The 10,000-nt window shown below is 38.3% G+C and overlaps 1 non-coding gene across 1 annotated transcript; it reads left to right on the forward strand.

Annotated features, from left to right (window-relative positions):
- The first annotated feature begins 7,116 nt into the window (after positions 1-7,116).
- On the forward strand, positions 7,117-9,037 carry LOC143262616 (small subunit ribosomal RNA). The gene has a single exon (XR_013036361.1). It is a non-coding gene; the product is annotated as a small subunit ribosomal RNA (ribosomal RNA).
- Positions 9,038-10,000: the final 963 nt, after the last annotated feature.

Genomic DNA, 10,000 nt, shown 5'->3' on the forward strand with positions numbered 1-10,000 from the left:
AGAAAGAGACAGAGACAGTCGATCCGCGTTATGTTAAATATTTCAAGGTTCCCGATTCCATAAAATTATAAAAAGTATACGGCTGTGTAGCGGGGACCAAAACGAGTAATTTCATGTATAAAGTTTAATTAATCTCCCAATAGTTTGCCGGGAAACATCGATTATTCCGATCTAGAAAGAGAGAGAGACAGTCGATCCGCGTTATGTTAAATATTTCAAGGTTCCCGATTCCACAAAATTATAAAAAGTATACGGCTGTGTAGCAGGGACCAAAACGAGTAATTTCGTGTATAAAGTTTAATTAATATCCCATTAGTTTCCGGGAAACATCGATAATTCCGATCTAGAAAGAGACAGAGACAGTCGATCCGCGTTATGTTAAATATCTCAAGGTTCCCGATTCCACAAAATTATAAAAAGTATACGGCTGTGTAGCGGGGATCAAAACGAGTAATTTCGTGTATAAAGTTTAATTAAACTCCCATTAGTTTGCCGGGAAACATCGATTATTCCGATCTAGAAAGAGACAGAGACAGTCGATCCGCGTTATGTTAAATATCTCAAGGTTCCCGATTCCACAAAATTATAAAAAGTATACGGCTGTGTAGCGGGGATCAAAACGAGTAATTTCATGTATAAAGTTTAATTAAACTCCCAATAGTTTGCCGGGAAACATCGATTATTCCGATCTAGAAAGAGACAGAGACAGTCGATCCGCGTTATGTTAAATATTTCAAGGTTCCCGATTCCACAAAATTATAAAAAGTATACGGCTGTGTAGCGGGGATCAGAACGAGTAATTTCATGTATAAAGTTTAATTAAACTCCCAATAGTTTGCCGGGAAACATCGATTCTTCCGATCTAGAAAGAGACAGAGACAGTCGATCCGCGTTATGATAAATATTTCGAGGTTCCCGATTCCACAAAATTATAAAAAGTATACGGCTGTGTAGCGGGGACCAAAACGAGTAATTTCATGTATAAAGTTTAATTAAACTCCCAATAGTTTGCCGGGAAACATCGATTCTTCCGATCTAGAAAGAGACAGAGACAGTCGATCCGCGTTATGATAAATATTTCGAGGTTCCCGATTCCACAAAATTATAAAAAGTATACGGCTGTGTAGCGGGGATCAGAACGAGTAATTTCATGTATAAAGTTTAATTAAACTCCCAATAGTTTGCCGGGAAACATCGATTCTTCCGATCTAGAAAGAGACAGAGACAGTCGATCCGCGTTATGTTAAATATTTCAAGGTTCCCGATTCCACAAAATTATAAAAAGTATACGACTGTGTAGCGGGGATCAAAACGAGTAATTTCATGTATAAAGTTTAATTAAACTTCCAATAGTTTGTCGGGAAACATCGATAGTTCGATCGCGCGAGAGAGACAGAGAAACGAACAGACTTCTTTTCGATTTACGGCTAAAATAAATTTTTCTAATTTTTTTCAATAACATATTCTTGCTTAGATAACTTTTTTACATAGGGATTAAGCATTTAGAACGATATAATGTTTAAAATAAGGGCACTTTACTCTTGACATTTTACGGTTTTTTCAATTTTCTGAAAAATCCTATCATTAGATTTTTTTAAAAGTACGATATTCTTGCTTAACTAACGTTTCTACATAGGGATTAAGCATTTAGAACGAAATCTAATGTCAGAAAATGGCACTTTACTCTTGACATTTTTCGGTTTTTTCAATTTTCTGGAAAATCCTATCATTAGATTTTTTTAAAAATACGATATTCTTGCTTAACTAACGTTTTTACATAGGGATTAAGCATTTAGAACGAAATCTAATGTAGGAAAATGGTACTTTACTCTTGATCGGTACGTTGGGACTTTGAAAATATTCGGGGGTTCCAATCGCTCGTCTGTTGCATCATAGCGCGTCTCGGCGCAATCGACCGATTCGCTCGATCCATTATTTTCGATTTACGGCTAAAATAAATTTTTCTAATTTTTTTCAATAACATATTCCTGCTTAAATAACTTTTTTACATAGGGATTAAGCATTTAGAACGATGCATTGTTTAAAGTAAGGGCACTTTACTCTTGACATTTTACGGTTTTTTCAATTTTCTGAAAAATCCTATCATTAGATTTTTTTAAAAATACGATATTCTTGCTTAACTAACGTTTCTACATAGGGATTAAGCATTTAGAACGAAATCTAATGTCAGAAAATGGCACTTTACTCTTGACATTTTTCGGGTTTTTCAATTTTCTGGAAAATCCTATCATTAGATTTTTTTAAAAATACGATATTCTTGCTTAACTAACGTTTTTACATAGGGATTAAGCATTTAGAACGAAATCTAATGTAGGAAAATGGTACTTTACTCTTGATCGGTACGTTGGGACTTTGAAAATATTCGGGCGTTCCAATCGCTCGTCTGTTGCATCATAGCGCGTCTCGGCGCAATCGACCGATTCGCTCGACCCATTATTTTCGATTTACGGCTAAAATAAATTTTTCTCATTTTATTCAATAACATATTCTTGCTTAGATAACTTTTTTACATAGGGATTAAGCATTTAGAACGATATAATGTTTAAAATAAGGGCACTTTACTCTTGACATTTTACGGTTTTTTCAATTTTCTGAAAAATCCTATCATTAGATTTTTTTAAAAATACGATAATCTTGCTTAACTAACCTTTCTACATAGGGATTAAGCATTTAGAACGAAATCTAATGTCAGAAAATGGCACTTTACTCTTGACATTTTTCGGTTTTTTCAATTTTCTGGAAAATCCTATCATTAGATTTTTTTTAAAATACGATATTCTTGCTTAACTAACGTTTTTACATAGGGATTAAGCATTTAGAACGAAATCTAATGTAGGAAAATGGTACTTTACTCTTGATCGGTACGTTGGGACTTTGAAAATATTCGGGCGTACGCGGCGCGCTCGGCGCTTCGAACAGCTCCGGTGTCCCCATTATTTTCGATTTACGGCTAAAATAAATTTTTCTAATTTTTTTCAATAACATATTCCTGCTAAAATAACTTTTTTACATAGGGATTAAGCATTTAGAACGATACATTGTTTAAAATAAGGGCACTTTACTCTTGACATTTTACGGTTTTTTCAATTTTCTGAAAAATCCTATCATTAGATTTTTTTAAAAATACGATATTCTTGCTTAACTAACGTTTCTACATAGGGATTAAGCATTTAGAACGAAATCTAATGTCAGAAAATGGCACTTTACTCTTGACATTTTTCGGTTTTTTCAATTTTCTGGAAAATCGTATCATTAGATTTTTTTAAAAATACGATATTCTTGCTTAACTAACGTTTTTACATAGGGATTAAGCATTTAGAACGAAATCTAATGTAGGAAAATGGTACTTTACTCTTGATCGGTACGTTGGGACTTTGAAAATATTCGGGGGTTCCAATCGCTCGTCTGTTGCATCATAGCGCGTCTCGGCGCAATCGACCGATTCGCTCGATCCATTATTTTCGATTTACGGCTAAAATAAATTTTTCTAATTTTTTTCAATAACATATTCCTGCTTAAATAACTTTTTTACATAGGGATTAAGCATTTAGAACGATACATTGTTTAAAGTAAGGGCACTTTACTCTTGACATTTTACGGTTTTTTCAATTTTCTGAAAAATCCTATCATTAGATTTTTTTAAAAATACGATATTCTTGCTTAACTAACGTTTCTACATAGGGATTAAGCATTTAGAACGAAATCTAATGTCAGAAAATGGCACTTTACTCTTGACATTTTTCGGTTTTTTCAATTTTCTGGAAAATCGTATCATTAGATTTTTTTAAAAATACGATATTCTTGCTTAACTAACGTTTTTACATAGGGATTAAGCATTTAGAACGAAATCTAATGTAGGAAAATGGTACTTTACTCTTGATCGGTACGTTGGGACTTTGAAAATATTCGGGGGTTCCAATCGCTCGTCTGTTGCATCATAGCGCGTCTCGGCGCAATCGACCGATTCGCTCGATCCATTATTTTCGATTTACGGCTAAAATAAATTTTTCTAATTTTTTTCAATAACATATTCCTGCTTAAATAACTTTTTTACATAGGGATTAAGCATTTAGAACGATGCATTGTTTAAAGTAAGGGCACTTTACTCTTGACATTTTACGGTTTTTTCAATTTTCTGAAAAATCCTATCATTAGATTTTTTTAAAAATACGATATTCTTGCTTAACTAACGTTTCTACATAGGGATTAAGCATTTAGAACGAAATCTAATGTCAGAAAATGGCACTTTACTCTTGACATTTTTCGGTTTTTTCAATTTTCTGGAAAATCCTATCATTAGATTTTTTTAAAAATACGATATTCTTGCTTAACTAACGTTTTTACATAGGGATTAAGCATTTAGAACGAAATCTAATGTAGGAAAATGGTACTTTACTCTTGATCGGTACGTTGGGACTTTGAAAATATTCGGGCGTTCCAATCGCTCGTCTGTTGCATCATAGCGCGTCTCGGCGCAATCGACCGATTCGCTCGACCCATTATTTTCGATTTACGGCTAAAATAAATTTTTCTCATTTTATTCAATAACATATTCTTGCTTAGATAACTTTTTTACATAGGGATTAAGCATTTAGAACGATATAATGTTTAAAATAAGGGCACTTTACTCTTGACATTTTACGGTTTTTTCAATTTTCTGAAAAATCCTATCATTAGATTTTTTTAAAAATACGATAATCTTGCTTAACTAACCTTTCTACATAGGGATTAAGCATTTAGAACGAAATCTAATGTCAGAAAATGGCACTTTACTCTTGACATTTTTCGGTTTTTTCAATTTTCTGGAAAATCCTATCATTAGATTTTTTTTAAAATACGATATTCTTGCTTAACTAACGTTTTTACATAGGGATTAAGCATTTAGAACGAAATCTAATGTAGGAAAATGGTACTTTACTCTTGATCGGTACGTTGGGACTTTGAAAATATTCGGGCGTACGCGGCGCGCTCGGCGCTTCGAACAGCTCCGGTGTCCCCATTATTTTCGATTTACGGCTAAAATAAATTTTTCTAATTTTTTTCAATAACATATTCCTGCTAAAATAACTTTTTTACATAGGGATTAAGCATTTAGAACGATACATTGTTTAAAATAAGGGCACTTTACTCTTGACATTTTACGGTTTTTTCAATTTTCTGAAAAATCCTATCATTAGATTTTTTTAAAAATACGATATTCTTGCTTAACTAACGTTTCTACATAGGGATTAAGCATTTAGAACGAAATCTAATGTCAGAAAATGGCACTTTACTCTTGACATTTTTCGGTTTTTTCAATTTTCTGGAAAATCGTATCATTAGATTTTTTTAAAAATACGATATTCTTGCTTAACTAACGTTTTTACATAGGGATTAAGCATTTAGAACGAAATCTAATGTAGGAAAATGGTACTTTACTCTTGATCGGTACGTTGGGACTTAGAAAATATTCGGCCGTACGCGGCGCGTCTCGGCGCTTCGAACAGCTCCGGTGTCCCCATTATTTTCGATTTACGGCTAAAATAAATTTTTCTAATTTTTTTCAATTACATATTCTTGCTTAAATAACTTTTTTACATAGGGATTAAGCATTTAGAACGACATGTTGTTTAAAATAATGGTACTTTACTCTTGTGATTTTTCGGTTTTTTTTGATTATTTTGAAAAATAAATTTTTGTAATTTTTTTAAATACGATATTCGTGATCAGTGAACGATTTCACATATGGATTAAGCATTTAGAATCGTGCGGACGCGTTATTAAAAAAGTTTACTCGATGCGATGGGACTTTAAAAAGTTTGTGAAAATTTTCATATTGGGAAAAAATGTGTAATTTTTTGTCTAGTTTACGGTAGTGTAATTTATTTTAATGTTTACTATAAAAATTTTTTTCGTTCGTTCACGCGCTATGTTACAACAGCACGGCCGGGCGGTCTGTTGCCGCGGCGGTTTACACTCATAAGCGCGCGTGCTATTCGGCCGGCGGCGCCGGCGTCCTTGCCGGCCGTTCGGTATCTATAAGAGATACACGGTCCGTGCGAGGCGGACGGAGCAGAGCGGGTTTTGGGCCAATTCTACGATCTCGGTCGAGAAGCTGTCTCAGAGCTCCTTCGGGGCTTCGGTCCTGACTGTTTCGTGCCGTTTACGTTACGGACTTTTCTCCACACAGCGTGGCCACGGGTCGGTGTCTTTGACCGAATGGCCCATATGTGGCAAGCCCTACGGGGTTGGTTACCCGTATGCACTTTGTATGTATACTCGTACTCACTGAGCAATCGACTCTTCTGTCCGAGCGATGGAAAAATTTTTTAAAATGCATCTGTAAGATTTGGAAGCAAATCGTACCAATTGAAAACTGTGGCTAAAATGAATAGCCCAGTGGAGAGAGAAAACTATCAAAAAACTGATTTTTTAAATCAAGAGGTGTCAGAAATCGAAATGCCTAGCGCGAGCGGAAGAACACGCTTTCTCGCCAGTCCAGCATGTGTCCTGTCCGTTCTTCCTCGGCTTGCCGATTTTGCCCAGATCAGAGGTTTCGTGCTTCCGGCGGTCAGAAGATCAGCGTGAGCGTACGCGCTTCCACGACTATGGCATCACCCATGTACTTTTTCCTTTGAATATATTTGAGTACATAAAAAATATTAAAACATATAGAGAGAACTGTGTCTTGGATCTTAAAAATTTGTCAATAGCGATGATATATTATTACTTAACTTGAAGTATTTGTACGTTTTAGCTGGGACGTACATTTATCTTACAAGATGTTAATAGCGAGACTCTTGAAGATAAAATTATCTTGTGATTTTATGAAGGCAAAGATAGAAACGTACGAAGCTGGCGTACGTAGAAAAATGTGATTTTATGATAGAACAAAAATATAATACGTACGTTTTTGGGCGTACGGTAATATCTGTATGGTAGAAAAATGAAAGAAATTGAGCGTTAAAGAAGATATGTTACAAGCGCGGAATGTGGCAAAACTTGTACATATTTGAAAGAGAAAAATGGTGTGTCGACCTGACATATATATATGAAACAGGCGACGATGGAAAAGGATTTAAATTTTGTCCATTTTATATATACATATTGTATAGTTCCCTGGTTGATCCTGCCAGTAGTCATATGCTTGTCTCAAAGATTAAGCCATGCATGTCTCAGTACATGCCGTATTAAGGTGAAACCGCGAATGGCTCATTAAATCAGTTATGGTTTCTTAGATCGTACTAAAATTTACTTGGATAACTGTGGTAATTCTAGAGCTAATACATGCAAAACAGAGTTCCGACCAGAGATGGTAGGAACGCTTTTATTAGATCAAAACCAATCGGTGGCGGGTGTTTACACTCGTCCATCGTTTGCTTTGGTGACTCTGAATAACTTTGTGCTGATCGCATGGTCTTATAGCACCGGCGACGCATCTTTCAAATGTCTGCCTTATCAACTGTCGATGGTAGGTTCTGCGCCTACCATGGTTGTAACGGGTAACGGGGAATCAGGGTTCGATTCCGGAGAGGGAGCCTGAGAAACGGCTACCACATCCAAGGAAGGCAGCAGGCGCGCAAATTACCCACTCCCGGCACGGGGAGGTAGTGACGAAAAATAACGATACGGGACTCATCCGAGGCCCCGTAATCGGAATGAGTACACTTTAAATCCTTTAACGAGGATCCATTGGAGGGCAAGTCTGGTGCCAGCAGCCGCGGTAATTCCAGCTCCAATAGCGTATATTAAAGTTGTTGCGGTTAAAAAGCTCGTAGTTGAATCTGTGTGTCACAGTGTCGGTTCATCGCTCGCGGTGTTTAACTGGCATTATGTGGTACGTCCTACCGGTGGGCTTTGCTCTTCACGGGGCGGTCCAACTAATATCCCATCGCGGTGCTCTTCACTGAGTGTCGAGGTGGGCCGGTACGTTTACTTTGAACAAATTAGAGTGCTCAAAGCAGGCTACCTTCGCCTGAATACTGTGTGCATGGAATAATGGAATAGGACCTCGGTTCTATTTTGTTGGTTTTCGGAACCCCGAGGTAATGATTAATAGGGACAGATGGGGGCATTCGTATTGCGACGTTAGAGGTGAAATTCTTGGATCGTCGCAAGACGGACAGAAGCGAAAGCATTTGCCAAAAATGTTTTCATTAATCAAGAACGAAAGTTAGAGGTTCGAAGGCGATCAGATACCGCCCTAGTTCTAACCATAAACGATGCCAGCTAGCGATCCGCCGAAGTTCCTACGATGACTCGGCGGGCAGCTTCCGGGAAACCAAAGCTTTTGGGTTCCGGGGGAAGTATGGTTGCAAAGCTGAAACTTAAAGGAATTGACGGAAGGGCACCACCAGGAGTGGAGCCTGCGGCTTAATTTGACTCAACACGGGAAACCTCACCAGGCCCGGACACCGGAAGGATTGACAGATTGATAGCTCTTTCTTGATTCGGTGGGTGGTGGTGCATGGCCGTTCTTAGTTGGTGGAGCGATTTGTCTGGTTAATTCCGATAACGAACGAGACTCTAGCCTGCTAAATAGACGTAATTATGGTATCTCGAAGGCTCTCGGCTTCTGCCGGTGGGGTTTTTACTACCAACGTACAAACAAATCTTCTTAGAGGGACAGGCGGCTTCTAGCCGCACGAGATTGAGCAATAACAGGTCTGTGATGCCCTTAGATGTTCTGGGCCGCACGCGCGCTACACTGAAGGAATCAGCGTGTGTTCCCTGGCCGAAAGGCCCGGGTAACCCGCTGAACCTCCTTCGTGCTAGGGATTGGGGCTTGCAATTATTCCCCATGAACGAGGAATTCCCAGTAAGCGCGAGTCATAAGCTCGCGTTGATTACGTCCCTGCCCTTTGTACACACCGCCCGTCGCTACTACCGATTGAATGATTTAGTGAGGTCTTCGGACTGGTGCGCGGCAATGTTTCGGCATTGCCGATGATGCCGGGAAGATGACCAAACTTGATTATTTAGAGGAAGTAAAAGTCGTAACAAGGTTTCCGTAGGTGAACCTGCGGAAGGATCATTACAATGTTCCAATATATCTCAAAGAGAGAGGAGAGGAGGAGAGAAAATGAATTCGATTAGTTTGTGGATAAGAATTCATATAAAAAAAAAAGATATTGTTGAGCCCGCCAGATCATTCGTGCGTGATTTACACGGCCAGACGTGTGTACTACACGTATTAGGCCTTTGATCTGCGTTGCGTAGGCCACAACAAATCTTTCAAAGAGAGAGATATATGTGTTGTTGGGGTTTGTGATTATGAAGGTGCCCCAACGCACAAAAATATATAAAAATGTACAAAGTTGGGATGTGGTGTGGTGGAGAAGAGTTGGGCCCGACCAGATCATTCGTGCGTGATTTACACGGCAGACGTGTGTACTACACGTATTAGGCCTTTGATCTGCGTTGCGTAGGCCATCTTCCTTCCAAGACACACACGTGTTGGGGTTTGTGTGATTTTATGATAGTGCCCCAACACGGAAAAATAAGCGTACGAGAAGAGTTGGGCCCGACCAGATCATTCGTGCGTGATTTATACACGGCCAGACGCGTATTATATTACACGTATTAGGCCTTTGATCTGCGTTGCGTAGGCCATCTTCTCGATAGAGAGAAAGCCCAATGTATTCTTTTTTCTTTCTTTACAGTTGTAGTAGGACAGGGAGGGATGCGAGCGTGCTAATCACGCTTCCTCAAGTCTTCGCTGTGGTGTGTAAAAAAAAAAGAAAAAAAGGAATCGTTGGGAAAGTCCAAAGGACGAAAATATCGGGCAGTCTGAAGATAACTTAATGCTCGTTTACATTGGTATCAAGAGAGACCGGCTTGTGTAGCTCGTTTCAATGCTGTGTCGTTGTCATTGACACCCTACTCTGTTGCGCGCTAGTGGCAGCATGAGCGTGGGACGTATATATATATATATGACACCCAGCTAGAGCCGGCCGTGAGTCCGTCCGGTGTAAATAACGACGAAAGGAGAGAGAAACTT

Source organism: Megalopta genalis, unplaced genomic scaffold (genome assembly GCF_051020955.1).
Source record: "Megalopta genalis isolate 19385.01 unplaced genomic scaffold, iyMegGena1_principal scaffold0155, whole genome shotgun sequence".
NCBI classification, from domain to species: Eukaryota; Metazoa; Arthropoda; class Insecta; order Hymenoptera; family Halictidae; genus Megalopta; species Megalopta genalis.